Source organism: Ctenocephalides felis, unplaced genomic scaffold (genome assembly GCF_003426905.1).
Source record: "Ctenocephalides felis isolate EL2017-DRISC unplaced genomic scaffold, ASM342690v1 CF-g0.4_SCAFFOLD_03573, whole genome shotgun sequence".
Lineage (NCBI taxonomy): Eukaryota > Metazoa > Arthropoda > Insecta > Siphonaptera > Pulicidae > Ctenocephalides > Ctenocephalides felis.
Window position 1 is genome coordinate 3,151,713 of NW_020539727.1, and position 18,131 is coordinate 3,169,843.

Here is an 18,131-nt window from a genome sequence, read left to right on the forward strand (position 1 = left end):
TCATGCATTATTTTTTTTAACAATCTATGAATTGATCCATTGATCTAATTATTAAATATTTATTTTAATATTTCACACTAATATTTAAATTTGAATAAGTTTTTTTATCTGAAGAATACTTTAAAATAAACAAAACTAGTGGGGTGTATGGCATAGTGCCTTAAGGAAAATTGCTGGAACTTCCCGTACCGTACAAGCAGAGATTCTTTGAATCATTCAAATCGGACGCTTAGTTTCCCCTCAAAACTACTACCATTTTTTGCACATTTAGCTCTGTATCTCCAAAACCGCTGAACCTGCCTTTGCCAAAAAACAATCATCAGCACATCTCTCTATCGATAGAAATCGAATGTGTTTTGAACCATTCAAATCGGTTTCCGTGCGCCAGAAAACGTGGACGAAAAATTGTATCCATACATACATACATATACATACACACCACACACACACACATATCCTTTTTTTTTGAGGTATGCTAATGTTCAGAAACCTTCAAAACGTCGAGAAGTAAAAAATTTCAATTTCGATTTTCGACCCATTACAATAACTTACCCTACGGGAAGTTAATAAACATAAAATTATTAACAAATCATTCTAAATCAATACAATGTATGTATGTAAATATTTGTAAGCGTTTGCTCTATTTATAAAAATACTCGTGCTTTCTGAGCTTTTTATAGAAGACTTTTTGGCAAATTTTAAAATTCAGACTAGAATTTGATTTGTAGATAGATTGCATTATTTTCCTCGTGACATAATATTTATAATGGGATGTTAATTTTTTAGTGAAAATAAAGCTATTAGCAATCAGTATGCTTAGGGTAAAAAATTGGCTTGCATAACATATTATATTTTCAAATTTTGGTCTCATCCGATTCAGAATGACGAAACATCGAGCAAACTTAAAGGAAGTTGCCCTCCTTATGAAAGTTAATAAGAAGACAACTATTAACAAGCGTTTATATGAAAGTTTGATTTCCCCAAACTCCTTCAACAATAAGCAAGTTATGGTCGAATATTCAACCAACTATATTGAATTGAAGTTCTGATTTACCATTTCATTTGCATGCAGAGCCGCGACAAGTTGCAAACATTCTCACTTCACAAGGAGCACTTAAAAGCTCTGAAGCTCATGGCGCACTATTTAAATAAACTTCCTTGCTATTTGCCTAAACGTTACGATTCAAAAGGAACTTCAGAATCCTTCAACTGAGTTCTATTCATCAAACCAGATTACAGTATTACAATTGTACAGTAAATTGAATTACGGGGATTTTGGCTATAAAATGCTTTGATAAACACACATAAAAACATCTTATACCCCGAAAAGCTCTTTATCCTAAGAAGTGATAAATTAAGGTAACTACAAATGATTACACACTGTTTTAAAAGACGCGATTTTTCAGTTGAAATCTTGTTCGATACATAATGTGAGTATAAAAAGTAATTGTTTTCCTAAATTTTATAATTAAACTAGTGGTATGTGGCATCGTGTGTTAAGGCAGATTGATAAAACTTCCCGTACCATAAGAAATATTCGATGAATTTAAATGTTTTCAAATATATTATTATAAATACTGTATCTTTCATCATTCGTATTTTATAAAACTTAATGAAACGGCATTCGAATAAAGGATCTTATCTCATATTTCTAAGAATTATATAAACTAAATACAAAGTTAAAACTATTTATCGCAAGTACACGAGTGAGCTTTAACATTTTAGCTGAAATTAAAATTTAAATCCTAATTATTATCGATATTCAAAACAAAAATATTTTGCCATCCCAAAAATAATCGTTTCGTCAATACAAGCAACAGATTTTTTGAATCATTCAAATCGGATGCTTCGTCTCTCAGAAATCACCATTTTTTAAACATTTAGCTCAGTATCTTCGACACGACCCGACCTGTCTTTGTCAAAAACTAATCACTACTTCTCCTTATCTTTACGAATTGAATGTTTGTTTAATCATTCAAATCGGATGCTCCATACTCTCAATATCTCGATTTCTATTTTCTACACTATTTATTTTGTATCTCCAAAACGGCTAAACCAACTTTTGCCAAAAACTAATCATCACGTCTCAGTATCAATAGGAATTGAGTGCTTTTTGAATTCTTCAAATCGGTTGAACCGGTGCTCCCAAAAAGTTAACGAAAAATTGTATCCATACATACACACAAATTACATACATCCATAGACACACACACATCCATTTTTTCTAAGGTATACCAAAATGTTCAGAAACCTCTGAAACGTAAAGATATGCAAAAATTTTCATTTTTATAAAATCGCTTATTTATTATTTTTATATTGCGACGACCTTATACATAACAAAAACCTAATCGAGATCATTTCAAATAAATCGATTCTAGGACCTTATCTCATATTTCAAATATTAAAATATTCAATGATTTAGTTATTTCTTTTAAGTTTGCTCTGGACAAAGGTTCAATTTCGATATATACATTCTTCGACATACAAACAATTCAGAATTACTTAAAACTTCGATAAAACATAAAATTAGCAAATTGAATTTATTAATTATGTAGTATTTGTTTCAGCAACTTTTTGAGTTCTTTTTTATGCCTAATTATTTTATCTGATAAATTATCTTATGAACAAATTAGAAACAAATTGAGCAGATAGTTTCAGAATCAATACTCATTGCAATTTTGTGCATACATACTGATTTCTCATTTATCCACAGTTATCGTCAACTTACTTCTACTGTGTAAATATAAAATGTCTAATTAATAGAATTTTTTAAAATTTACATTCCAGATTACTAAACTTTTTAATATTTGTTCAAAAGTTGGAAAGCAGCAGTAGTCTCAAAGAAGAATGATCTCAAGACTTCTTAAGGATCAACCTACTTCAAGAACACATTCAACCCATAGTAAAAAAATTCCAGATTTTCAAAAAAATAGTATTAATATGTTCGAAATATTTTAAAATATTAAAAAAAAAACTCAAAATTTTCTCAAATTTGTTTAATTTTAAAGAATATTGTAAATTATTTACGTTTTATTAAACTTTTCAAAAATATATAAAGTTTTTATTTTAAAACTTTAAAATCTCGCTTACAATTCGGTTCGGAAAAAAATAATCTATTTTATAAGACTTTAGTAATCATGTCTGTAGTATAATTTATATATATAATATATTCGTTGATGCACTGTATAGAAGCTAGTTACAAAATGTATTACTTTTTATCAAAAATTGATAAATTAAAAACGAACTAAGATGTATAAAATTTAAAATTAGTTGACAATAATAACGCAACGCGAAATTTTATGTTAGTACACTTTCACATTGCATGCCAAAGATGACGGTCCTGCACAGTTCTGTATATTACATGTTTACATGTCCAATCGGGTCAAAAAAAAATTTAATATTGCTAAAGATCCTATTGAGAAATGCCTGTTGCGAATAGCCCCTAGTTTTCCTATTATAGATCCCACTAAAAATACAATGTTCATCAAAATTTTCGGCTGCAAAAAGATCGTAGGACATTTTCATCGATAAATAATTTGCTAGACTAATAGTAATCATTCTTTTGTTTTATTCATTTTTACAACTCATATATTTCGAGTTCATCACTATTATTAAGAAATCCTATATTGATTTTAATAATAAAGTTTTTACAAAGTCAAGAAACAAGATTCAAAAATCAACGGTATAAGCCATTGAAGAGTACAAAAAAACAATATCGCGCAGAATATTTAGGAGAAATCCTAAACAAGCACGAGGTTCTACAAAATTTGATGATTCAATAGCTAATATTAATTCTTGCTAATTTTTATCAGTTCCTACAAAATATTGCGCAGAAAGCAGAATCCATATAATGGGTAGTACTGCCCTAGAGGCAAGTCCGTGAGATGAGTTAAACTCCAACTCGATTCAGAGAAGAAAAGTATGAGAGATTTACCATTGCCATTTCACGGCACAGTGTTCAAAAGTATCAATTTTTGATCTTTGTATTCAAGTGCAAACGGACATCGCTGCTGCACGATATCAGTTCGTCCAGAGTGGGGGCTTGAACTATCGACCTTATCCACTCGAGGCAGCGCGTTTACTGCTACGCCATGCACCCATAGTATCCACAAACAAAATTAGTTAAATTATGAAAAAAATAAATTATTTTTGAAGTAAAAATTCTTTAGGCGCGACTAGCGTGTAAATCTGTGAAAATGCAACAGAAAAGCGTTGCGGCCGAGTCAAGTGCCAAGCTCTCTATAATATCATTTCTATACGTCATGTCGCGTGAGATTATAATATGTAGAATGAGGTATTATAAAAATAGAAACCCCATTAAATAAACCCCATTAGTTTGTCTATATTCTGTCAATACAATCAAACTGGAAGATTTATACACTTTCTATGGAAAACAGTATAATACATCCAAGTCTTTTTTAGTCTTTCGACCTATTGATTACGTTTCAAGTTTTTCAGATTTTTTTTTGGATTGTGGATCTTGTGTATAATTGTAAAAAATAATACTAGAAAATGAATTAAGTATTTCGTTTTTGACCTGCTTTTTGAAAAGTTTCAAGTAACATTCGATGAAAAAAGTAAATTTAATAAAAAGTATATATGTGAAGCAGGGCGAGGCATAAAGGTCCAATTTGACTTTGAGCAAATATTAATTATATTTGCTCAAAACAATTATAATTCAACAAATAACACATTTCAAACGAACAATTATCTGACTACGTTCAGTAAAAACTGTCAGCTACTTCATCATTGTAAAAGTGTGCTTTTTTATGTCTTTAAAAAAATTGTTATCCAGATCTTTTTACCCCATAGACGGGGTAACTTGGAACGGCCAGATGCAATCAGGTTTAAGGTCTTATTTTAATTTTAAAGGTATTGTACAAAATAATTACATTTTTAACTAATGCTAAAAAACTACCAGCTGAAGAAAATACTTTTATTATGGATTTTCAAAGACTACCGTTTATCTTCCGCAAAGTCATAAGAATCAAGGTTATAGCTGGTTATACATCATTTTCACTCTACTTTACTGGATTTTGACACATTGGTGGTGAACTATTTTAATACCGAACCTCATATATTACTATCTATTCTTTGATAAATTCTGGGAAATTATAACTGGAAAAATGTTATTCGACAAAATGTCCCTTTGATCTATACCAAATTTAGGGTCTGAATTTAAATAACATAAATAAAAAATAATATAACCTAGAAAATGTTTTATATATATACCAATGAGTATATAATTATACAAATGAAATCAGAGCACCGTGTTTAGAAAAAAAAAGATTAGCAAAGAAAAGAGTGCTACAACGCCAAAAAGTGCATTTTCATATTAGCATTTCAAAAAAAGTTGCTATTTTCAGTTTCTAGTAACACTTGCAGCCCGTTTAATAACGTTTTTGTGTATAAATAAAACTACAAACAAAACTACTTACTACAATTTAATCATAATTAAATAATATTCACGTGAAACAATCTATTAAGCATAATTAAGCATCATCTGTCAAAAACGTTTGACATTTGACGTATTAGCCACCGTCAATTTTTCAAGACTAAGACTGGCCAATTCGGTTTAGCCATTTTCGAGCTTTACCGGATCATTTGATCGAGAGCTCCATTTCTATATATAAAATGGAGAATGAATTGATATTCAGATTTATTACTCTAAAGAAGAAATCAAGCACAACGCTAACAACAACATTATTGTTTTCAAATATTATTAATATTTTTAATGCTATTACAAATATATAATTTATAATTTATTAATATTATATAAATATGTATAATGTTTGACATTATACATTACTCAACCTTTTGGAATAAGAAGATTGAAACGAAAATGGCCTTTAGACTTAGTCTTCGATTAGATCTAATATAATATCATATAATTGTAAAACTGAGAAGTTCTCATTGGGGTTCTTCTTAGGCATCGCTCTTAAAATATTGTCATTTTAGCTCATAGGAATCTTTATGTATTTCTGATTGCTAAATGAAACTGAGTTTAAAAAAAAAAAAAAAAATGTTTGACATTAAAAAATTGTGCATCGTGAGTGTTACCATATTACTAAGAAATATTATTCAAAGTTGTTTTATGATGTATTCATTTTGCCATCTCGTACTATTGCAAAACAGTTTTACTTCAATCGCGTGTGAACCTTATGCGCACTCTTTTTTTACATGTGTTGATTAAATTAAAGTTAATACAAAGATAGAAATAGAAAAATTTGTAACACTGCTACTACTAAATTTTTATTGCTCTCTTCGTCTATAGGTATTTTAAAATTCACTTCTTCGTCATAACTTGATTTCATAAAATGAAATGAAATTGAATGAAGTCAAATACGAGCTCAAATTGTTCTCTCGGTTTTATTAGCTTTATACATGTATAGTGCTTCTAAGATTATGTAATCATTTTGAGTGAAATACATGAATTTGATACAAACAATGAAGCAAATTTCTATTAAAAAATGAATTGTCTGCAATCCAATTAGGCTTAGAAGATTTTGCTATAACTCTGTTTCGCTAATTGCAGGACCAGAGTCTAATTGTCGGCAGAAACCCAAACAATACATGGCCCTTGGCCTTTGTATAATATTTGCTGACCATACTGACTCGAATATCTTAATTGTTAACCAAATGCAAATGCAATTTTGCCTTAAGGCAAGTCACACAAACTTCCAGATTTGGGTAAATAGTCTACTTAATATGAATTGAGGATTAGATATTTAGATAACATTTTAAACTGATTATTATAAAAACCAAAGGCGCTAGCATCATGCCTTGGCAAATGAGAAATCAATAAATATTGATCAATAATTACTAACAACTGTTTTAAATATTTTCGAAAAGATAATTATAATTACTATATATTTATTTGTTCATTTAGTATACAGTGACGATCTTATCACTCAAAACACTTAAAAATGATTATAACGCATATGAAACATGTACATTTTTAAACTGAATTGTGAATTCAAAATTAAGCATAACTTTTAATATTTTTGAAAATATTGAAAAAAAATTCTGTAAATTTTGAAATCTGAACAGAATAAGCGGAATTTACTGAAAATTAAACATCTTGGTACGGAAGCAAAAAACATTGCAACAAAATTAATACTCATGTTTAAAATCTGCCGCCGTAGCCCGACATCAGGCAACTTTGATGTCAAATTACCACTTGGGATTATAGATCACAATATAATTCCAAGTGGAAATCATCTTTCGTGGACATAACTGCAACATCCAATAATATGTTAACTATTAGACGTAAGAGTTAATATCAAATATACCTCAAACATAAGAGAATGGTTAATCGATGGATTGCCTCTCATGGAATGCACAAGTAGTTAAGTCCTTAACAAACAAACAGATTATTGAACATATAGGAGTTCTGATTGCTGTTCAAAAAATAAAAAAAATTAAATCTCTATAAAGTATCTTTTTTCTTTGTATCTCTCAAATTTCTTCCCAAAAATTTAATCAAATCTTCATTTCGTCAATACAAGTAAAATGTTTTTTAAATCATTCAAATCTGGTGTTTCGTTCTCTCAAATGCTCAATTACTAAAATTCAATTTTGCCCCGTATCTTCGAAACGGCTGGACCTGTATTCGCCAAAAGCTAATTTTGCATTGGTTGAATAATATAAACGTAAAATCTCTATAAAATTAAAAATGAACATAGTACTTGTTTGCCCCTTGGCCGTCCCATTTTACCCCGCTTATTAATTTATTATTAATTAATAATTGGTTTGGTTCAAAGTCTAATTGGACCTTTGTTTCCTGCCCTACACTATATCAATAAATTTCAAAAACTAGATTGTTTACTGTACTGAAAATTTACGAATCATCAGATTAGATTCATCATATTTGTATTCTATCAAAATATATTGTCATCACTGCTGTCATAATCTATAAAAGTAATATTGACGTTAATTGATAGATATAGGAAATTGTCTTATGTAATACAAAATATTAACATTCATTTAGAAATATATTCAGTTGAGCGCTCCACTTCATAAATCATATCAAAGAACTTAATTAAATTCGATTTAACTCAAGGATTAAATTAACAAACTATGATAGGTTAGTAGTATCCAATTTATTTACTTTATGCATCTGGGTCAAAATTCTAATTATTCATCAAATAGTGTCCTGTGCTTTGTAGAATTGAATTGCAGGATTTAACGAATATTTGAACAATGTTATTTACGAGCCAGACCCGTCAATTAGCAACCATTAGTTTGATCCTACTTCGGCCAGCTTGATATTAAACAGTATGATACCAGATTTAAAAGTAAAAATTGTCTTTAGGCTGCAATGCTGCCAAATAATTGAAGTCAAATACTTTTCAATAAATTAACAAAAATGTCGCAATTTGAAAGCCAATTAGCAGCCACTAGTTTGATCCTATTTCGACCAGCTTGATATAAAACAGTATGATACCAGATTTGGAAGTAACTAGTGGGGCGCATGGCATCGTGCCTTGAGGCAAATTGCTGCAACTTCCCGTACAAGATCTCCGAAACCGCTAGACCTGCCTTCATGAAAATTGGATCAGTTCTTCGCCTCATCAATACAAGTAAAATGTTTTTTTTTGAATTATTCAAATCCGACACTCCGTTCTCTTAAAAACTGAGTTACCGTTTTTGGCACTTTTTGCCCCATATCTTCGGAACGGCTAGACCTGCCTTTGCCAAAAACTAATCAGTACGTCTCTTTATCAATACAAATCGAATGTTTTTTGAATTATTCAAATCGCTTCATCCGTGTTCCCGAAATCGTCGACGAAAATTTGTATCCGTACACACATACATACACGCACACACACGCACGCACGCACGCACGCACATACACACACACACATACACTCGATTCCTATTAATGGGAAGATGTATTTTATTTGTAAATTTTCAGTACAGTAAACAATCTAGTTTTTGAAATTGATTGATATAGTGTAGGGCAGGACACAATGGTCCAATTAGACTTTGAACCAAACCAATTTTTAATTAATAATAAATTAATAAGCGGGGTAAAATGGGACGGCCAAGGGGCAAACACGTACTATGTTCATTTTTAATATTATTCAACCAATGCAAAATATAAATTTAATGGGTACATTTTTTACAGAAATAACACTGAATATAACCTGGACTGATATTTCGTCAGAAATATTTATCAACTGAGTAGGAATGACTATTTTTTTAAGTAAAACTTCTTTAGACGCAACTAGAGTGTAAATCTGTGAAAATGCAACGAAAGAGCGTTAGGGCAAGGTCGAGTACCAATGATTCGTCATTCGCTCTCGATGATATCATTTCTATACGGGTCGACTGTGTTTGGTCGTCGTGTCGCGTGTGTATGATTGCTTTGATTGTATGCATATTCAGTGAATAATTATAGTGAAAATAATAAAACAAATGAAAAAATCTGTGCCGTGTAAGAAACGTAAGTTTATTGAAATACTTTTTATTTTCGTGGTTACTATATATTTTTAGGAGTTATTTTCATAGGCAAAGCTAGCAAAATAGTCAAAATAACAAACATTCAATAAATGTATGTCAATTTTAATTACATGACAAGTAAAACTATTCTCATTTAAATGTCAAAGCTTAAAATTTCACTTTACTGATCCTGAACGTAAAGCATTACAAAGTTGCATATTTTTATAATAATGAAAAATAAATTGGTATTCAGATTTATTACTCTAAACTAGTGGGGTGGGTGGCATCGTGCCTTAAGGCAAATTGCTGGAACTTCTCGTACCGTAACGAAATGTTCGAGGAATACTGAATGTTTTCAAATAGATTATTATAAATAATGTAACATTGTCTGATTTATAAAAATTATATAAACTGAATTACGAAGTTGAAATTATTTGTTTAAAGTATATTAGAACTATAGTCAAAATTAAAAATAAAATCTGAATTATTTTCGATGTACAAAACAATTTTTTTTTGAAAAAAAAAAAATAAAAAAAGATAGGAAAAAAAGTTGAAATAATTTTTTTTTTTGCAAAATCAATTTTTTTATTAAAGCAAGCAGAAAGTTCTTTGAATCATTTAAATCGAACGCTTAGTTCTTTCAAAAACTGTCATTTTTTGCACATTTAGCTCCGTATCTTCGAAATGGCTGGGCCTGTCTTTGCCAAAAACTAATCAGCACATTTCTCTATCAATAGGAATCGAATGTTTCTGAACGATTCGATTTTCGGCCCATTACAATAACTCACCCTACGGGAAGTTAACAAGAAATCAAGCACAACAATAGTTTGTGTAACTGTATATCATTTATATACAGATATACTTCATAATGGACACCTATGAAAATTATTCGAAATGCTAATTACAATGACAAACCGATCATGTCGAATTTGAAGTATAACTTTATTTACATTATTGTTTTCAAATATTATAAATATTTTAATGCTATTATAAATACATAATTTACAACTTATTATTATATAAGTATGTATAATGATTGACATTAATAAATGTGTGCATCACGAGTGTTACTACATTGCTAAGAATCATTGTTCAAAATTGTTATATGGAGTATTTATTTTTAACTTAAATGCCATCTCGTACGATAGAAAAACAGTTTTACTTCAATCGCGTTTTAACCTTACGCGTACTCTTTTTCATATTTTTGCTTCATCGAATGACTTTTTGAATGAGTTGAGCCGTTTTTGTGAAACGTCTATGAAAAACCAAATTTCGACACACTAAGACACAAAACACACATGTTTTCCAAATTTGGTATCAAGCGATTCAGAATGACTCAAAACGTCGAATTTTTTATTAACAAAAATATAAACCTTACAGTTTAAGGTAAATTTAACAAAAAACTATTTCAAATAAGGTATTATAAATTCGCATTGATAATTGAAATTTATTCTACACTATATATTTTGTGTCATACATAATAAATTTCAAAATTAAAACTGGTACTAAATCAATTAAATTTGTTCAAACTTATCATAAATTAAACAACTGTTTCTTTTAATCTTTAGTTGCCTTGCGTTAACTTAAAACTCATTATAAATATTATTTGTTCCGTTTTAATCATTTTTATCTGAACTTTAAATTTAAATCTGCATTTCAGTTTTATTCACATGCAAGCTTTCTGCATAAACTGATAAATTCTAGGAATTTGCCATAAACTGTAATACTATGCAAGTTTAAATTCATGTGAATAAATATCGTCAGAGTGCAGAAACAAAATTACGCGGTTGCAATATTGCAATATTGCAATGTTGTGGGTTTGCATTTGGAAATGCATTTTAGGTTATGATAAAAATAATTCTAAAGCAAACCAAATATAAATACGCTTGCAAATTCGCCATAGAGCTTTTATAGAAAATGTTCAATAGCACCGGATCATCATCTTTATAAAGGCTTACATTTTAAAACAAGATCTAGAAATAATAACTAGTGGTGCATGACATTGCCTTAAGGCAAATTGCTGGAACTTTCCATACAAGAATTAAATATTCGAGGAGAAAACTCAATCAGTAATTAATAACAATTGTTTTAATATTTTCACAGAGATAATTATCATTATTATAAATTTTATACTTATATTACTTATACAATTCATATATTATATAAATCACTTAAGAATGTTTACATTATCAAGAGAATTAAACACGAGATGCCGAATGAATCCATCTAAGGATATATGTATTTCTTTTTAAAATAAATTGTAAATTCATAAGTTATATTTGAAGTACAAAACTTTATATAATTTGGAAGACTTTGAAAAAAAAAATCTGAAAATTTTGAAGTTTGTTTGAACCGAACAAGTGAACAAAAATTGTAATAAAATTAGTATGTACTCCTTTTTAAAATATCTTATATGTAATTTGATGTGCATATGTCTAATGTTCATTTTTGTTTGTGCCTTCGAATTCACTAGACCTGCCTTAACAAAATTTAACCACTTCTTCATTTCGTCAATACAAGTAAAATGTTTTTTGAATCATCCGAATCGGTTGATCAGTGCGCTCGAAATCGTAGACGTTAATTATATCCAAACATGCATACATACACACTCACATATACAATCATTTTAATAAAGTATGCCAAGATATTCAGAAACCTTTGAAACATTAAGATATGCAACAATTTTCATTTTCGATTTTTTGCGATTACTGCAACTTGCCCTACGGGAAATTAATAATATGAATCAGAAGAAAATTGTGTGAAATATACGTAGTACATAAAATTAATGATTGTGTACAAAATAATATTTTTTTAAATGACAAGAGAAACATAAAAACCATTAGTGCTGGATAATTTGATATAAGAAAATATTGTGCTTTATTGATTTCTGATTTTCTTCAAGGAAAACATATAGGTATATATACACCCATATAACATTATTAAATATATAGGCAAAAACTTGCAAACACTTTTCAATTGAAGATTCCATATAAATTCATATAACGTATTGCGCTTCAGGAATTGATGCAATTCAGAACAAAGTGTCATTAATAAAATAAAGTTCATACAAATTACGATTTTTCTGATATCTATGATATTCTGTTGTATCTATGAAGAATATTTATTATAATAATAAACATCTCAAAACGTGCAAAAGTATTATTGAATATAAATTGTATAGAACTATTATACAATAAGTAAAATGCAAGTCAATAATAAGTTTATTGCCAAATCTCACATTAACATAAGACTTCTTATAAATCGACCATTATTCTTAAAATACGGATAAACCAGGTAGAATAAGTAAGATATTTGACAGCAAAAAATAATTATGGAATCATTATCAACAAGCATACATTAAATATTTGCACTAAAATCTATAGGTAATAATTCAAAATAAAATCTACTATTCTAAAAAAATTGTTTGTTTTTACACACCAGAAGAAATACAATAATTAATATAACTTCAGTATATATGACTATTGCGCGACTTTATCATAGAAAGCACCGACAGTTGAGTTTTTGTTTCTTGTAATAAATAGTACTAATTTTAAGAATGTGTGCGATTTCTGTCTTAGATTAACTTTTTTCTTTGCCTTGAAAAAAATATTTTGGAGTGCTGCAAAATAGTACTATTCCATTTATTATGCGAAAGTGAACGAAAATAAGTAAGTAATCAAAATTTCAATAAACGCTTGATAATATTGATCAAAATCACTAGCACTGGTATTTAACTGATTTTAATAGAAACAATTACAAATATTTATCAATAAATAAGTCCAAAAAACATGAAAAAACTATCCTCAAAATAAATCTTTCAAAATGAAATTTTAAAGTCTATTTTTTCTTCTACTGGCCACAGCTAGCCGCTTCTAAGCAATCCCATCCTTTAGGCTAGAGAATCCAATTGGTGACAGTACATATTCGTGTTAAAAATTCTACCGTAGAAAAGTAAATAACCCTTTAATGCCATCGGACATCTTACAAAACCTTTCAGAGCATCTATCCTGACACCGCAAAACGTAAATATTCAATTTTTCACCACTACCAAAGGATTGACTAGCGATTTGCAGATGGAAATTCATTCTTAATAAGGTTTCCTTATGTCATATCCATACATAGAGCTTCTTCTATCCAGCTTTTTGATATATCTTCAAATCTCTGAACTCACAATTACAGCTCCATAGATATGTTTATTATATTAATGCATTTCAATGGCACCTTAACCCTCCATCGGTCGGCGTGGTCTGGCCAGACTTTTTTCGACTTCAATTAAAAAAAAAATACTTCTAGTAATCTTATCGACTTGAAATTTTTTGACTTTTCCTAAAATTTCATTAGCTGTCGATCAATGAAAAAATCAGGACGAGAAAATGTACAGAAGGATAATTATAGAGATATTAACTTTTTTATACTTCGAACGGTCGGAAAGGTCTGTCTAGACCACCCATACATTTTGTATGAAATATACGCTTTTTGATATATGTAAACCAGTATTTTGTCTTTTTTCATGGCATTTTCTATTCAAACTTCGTTGTATATATTCTTTGCTACGTGTTGTAACATGAATGTTAGTATTTTCATGACGAGAGTTCTTTGAAAACCTACCAAACTTATTGTTAATCGCAAACACTGAAGATCGAATGAGTAATGTACACATTATCAACAATTTTTCTACCCGTACCGCGTTCGAAATTTTTTTTGGCGAACCTGTAGTGAAATTATATTTTTTAACTTTGAGTTTTACAGCTTATTTCAAAGGCGACGCACCTCATTTCGTTTTCATTTGAATTTATAAATATTTACTACTAATAATCGTTAATATATAAGACACCAAAAACTCATTTATCCCATATAAATGCATGTAAAATGAATGGTGGTCCAGCCAGACCTTTCCGACCGTTCGAAGGTGAAAAAATATCCGACCGACGGAAGGTTAATATAATTCCCTTAAATTAAGACCCTGTTATCTAATATCGTTTTTTGACATCTGTACGGTTTCTAGGTTGAGTTTTATATCTCACCACCTGATAAATACACCTGACTGCACACTAACCACATGGCTTTTTTCAATATTTAGTATGGAAAGTTCTTCATAACATGGCCTTGCCAAAACATTTTCCTGTTGTGCGGCAGAATTGATCCCTCAATGTATTAACAGGATATAATTTTTGACTATTTGGTGAATTGTAAAATAATTGCCCCGGGTGAGGATCGAACTCACGACCTTAAGATTATGAGACTTACGCGCTGCCTACTGCGCTACCGAGGCTTAGTTTACTCTGCGCTTTTTTCGGTACTATACAAAATGTGGACGATTTTTACCGAATAATATGAATTGTTGTGCATCACTGCTATAATTTAATAGTACGTTTGACTTCGATGAATTCTGGTCATTTTTGTCCTTATGAATATTGAAACTTGCTTTAGCAAAAATTTAATCAATTCTTCAGCCCATAAGTTCAAATGGAATGTTTCTTGAATCAACAATCCGTTCTCTCAAAAACTGCCATTTTTTCATATTTCACTTCGTATCTCCAAAACGGCTGAACCTATATTTTCCAAAAACTAATCTCTACTTCTACATTCGAATTGGGTGCCTCGTTCTCTCTTGAACTCTATTACTATTTCCTGCTCTCTTTGCTCCCTATCACCCAAACGGCTGAACCTGCCTTTGCCATTAAAACTAATCAGCATGTCTCCCCATCAGTAGGAATCGAATGTTTTTGGAATTACTGAAATCGGTTGATCCGAGAATTGTATCCATACATATATACTGTAGTTGTATTCACCCATTTATAATAATTATAAATAATATTATAAATTACTGTATAACGCTCATAATATGAACAACGCATCCATGTTACTCATAGCTACTATGTAAGCTTGCAGTAACCTTGCAAGCGTTGATAAAATTCCTTTTAAAATCACAAACTGCGCCTTAACGATTGTAAAGCGTAGTTTCTGACGCATAACGAACATTCTAGAAAACGATTGCGTCATACCGATAAGGAGTATTTAAGGTTCTGGATGATGCAATAAACAGAAAGTATGAGTCAGTATGAGCCAAGATCAGTATGAGTTAATTTCAATATAGTTCAGTCGTATTCAAGTTAAATTATATTTAAGTTCAGTCGTTCAAGTTATATGAAAAGTGTACAAGAATCATGAAATAAACATAAACATCAAAGGTCTTCATCTGTTTTACTGATTCGCCTTCATAGTTTGGTACCAGCTTGATACTTAGCAGCAGGAAGAACCTACATTTTGTTGGCTCCGCCGCTGGATGAAGCACAACAATACATACACCCACACACACACATATATTTTGTCTAAGTTATGCCAAAATATTCAGAAACCTTCGAAACGTGATGATATGCTAAAAGCTTTTCAATATTGATTTTTGGGCGATACAAGAACTTACTCCACGGGAAGCTACAAATTGCCAATTTAGCTTTTTTGCAATTTTTACCATACGGAAAGTTTTTCTTTAATTTTCTGCCCGATACATTACGCAAGTTATTAACAAATCCGTGACTCTTGGTATGAATATTTGCTTCTAAGTATTACATCTGTTTAACAATGTAATATACATTGTTAAACAGGGGAATTCCCGTCTGGATAATGTTTAATCGATTCGAGTCCGGTGAATTCCCAAGCATATTGAAAGAGATTGTAGATATCTGATATATATTCCATCAGTACATATTCGTGCACATATCTCAGTACATATGTAAGAAGATATGATATTTTGGTCTTGAACAAAAAATAAAGATAGCTATAAAAGTAAAATAATGTGTAGTAAATAACATTTTTGTAAGTTCATTCATACTTATTCTTCAGGTATGTAAAATTGAGTTTTGTTTTTATGCAATTAATATAAATTTGAATATGTGCTATGTATTATATTACAAAAGAATTGAAAAGTATTTTATTTGACAAAACCATTTTATGACATTAATAGTAAGATACCACAAAATATTACCAAATTGCAAGTAGCAATAACAATATTTTAATATCAGTGGCTACTATTAAAATTATCGACTGCATTTAACAATTATTATACTAATATATGTATTTTATTCTTTTGAATTTTTTATTATTTTGTAGAACAAAATAATGACATTTATTACAACAGGGTATATTTAATTATTTTTCAAAGTTCTGCGTGTAGTTGTTTTTTCTTTTCCATATAGTTTAAATTATTTGTTCAATATGCATTAACATATAAAATAAATTATAAAAAATTAAGTATTTTGAATTTCCAAGGTTTTTACAGTTGCACAGAACATAATAAGAACATTAATAAACCATACAAAATACTATTAAAATAATTTAATTTAATAACTAAATGAAACTTCTGCAAGTATGATAATCAAATTCTCTAAATAAATCTAATTTTAATTTTATTTTAATTTAGCTTCAATTTTTTTCCTCTAATAACATTGGAATTATTCGATCAGTATGAAAGTGATCATACTTTAAAAAAAATTAAAGAAAATTAAATAATCGTTCCTTACTAGTGCAAGTCATGATAAGTTGTTTGAGAAGATAAAATAATTTTTACAAAAATTAAAAGCAAAATGTTGTGACTAATATAAGTTGATAATGTAGTAATGAATGATTTAAAGAATAATATAATTGTTGGTTACCGACTGGATAATTTTTGAAGTAAAACTTCTATAGGCGCGACTAGGATGTAAATCCGTAGAAATGCAACGGAAAAAGCGTTACGCTCGAATTGAGTGCCAATGATTCGTCATTCGATCTCTATGAGATCATTTCTATACGGGTCGATTGTGATTGGTCGTCTTGTCGCGTAAGCATGTTCTTTGATTGTATGCGTATACGTAGTATGTCCCCGCATATAGTGAAAATAATAAAACAAATGAAAAATCTGTGCCGTATAAGAAACGTAAGTACATTGAAATCATTTGTATTATTCGTGGTTACTATATATTTTTAGAAATTATTTTTATAGGCAAAACACATACTACATCTGCTCAAATAATGAGACTATATCGCCAGCGAAATAGTCAAAAAAACGAACAGTCAATGAATGTATGTTAATTTTAATTACACGACAAGTGAAACAACTGTTCCCGTTCAAATGTCAAAGCTTACAATTTGATTTTACTGATTTTATCTGAACGTAAAGCAGTTGCATATTTTTATCAATAATTAAAATTCGTATTTATTACTCTAAACAAGAAATCACGCACAACAATAGCTGTTTTTTAAATAAAAATCTACTGTATTATACTACTGTCTTCTATTATAGAATTCCCATAAATTTGTTTACTTTCTGTACAATACTGGAATAATCGAAAAACTCTGTAAAATATAATTGAAGACCTTTCAATTCTATAAATCAAATTACTAAAACGACGTTTTGCCAATTGAGAAAGTTCACAAATTACTTTATGCATTGATCAAGTATAATAAAATCGTTTACACCGGATTTTCTATTAGATTTTCTGAACAAGTCGCTATGCGTTACATCCAGAATTCAAGATATTGATAAAATCTGTTTTTCGAAAATATCATGAAAATAAGTTATTGCCTTTAAAAGTTCCTGTTTAAGAAAAATAAACTTTTGAAACTTTAGATTTTTATTTGAATCGGAAGATAATTCAAGAGCAGAAATGTAATATATTTTCTATTGTATTTCAGTAGGGTAGAGCGGG

General features: G+C 29.5%; 1 protein-coding gene and 1 non-coding gene across 2 annotated transcripts in view; one reads left to right on the forward strand and one right to left on the reverse strand.

Moving 5' to 3' along the window:
• Nucleotides 1–18,131, forward strand: part of LOC113389303 (opsin, ultraviolet-sensitive-like) — a 367,582-nt gene that overhangs the window by 65,245 nt on the left and 284,206 nt on the right. The gene's annotated exons all lie outside the window — the stretch shown is intronic.
• Nucleotides 14,644–14,716, reverse strand: Trnam-cau. The gene has a single exon. It is a non-coding gene; the product is annotated as a tRNA-Met (tRNA).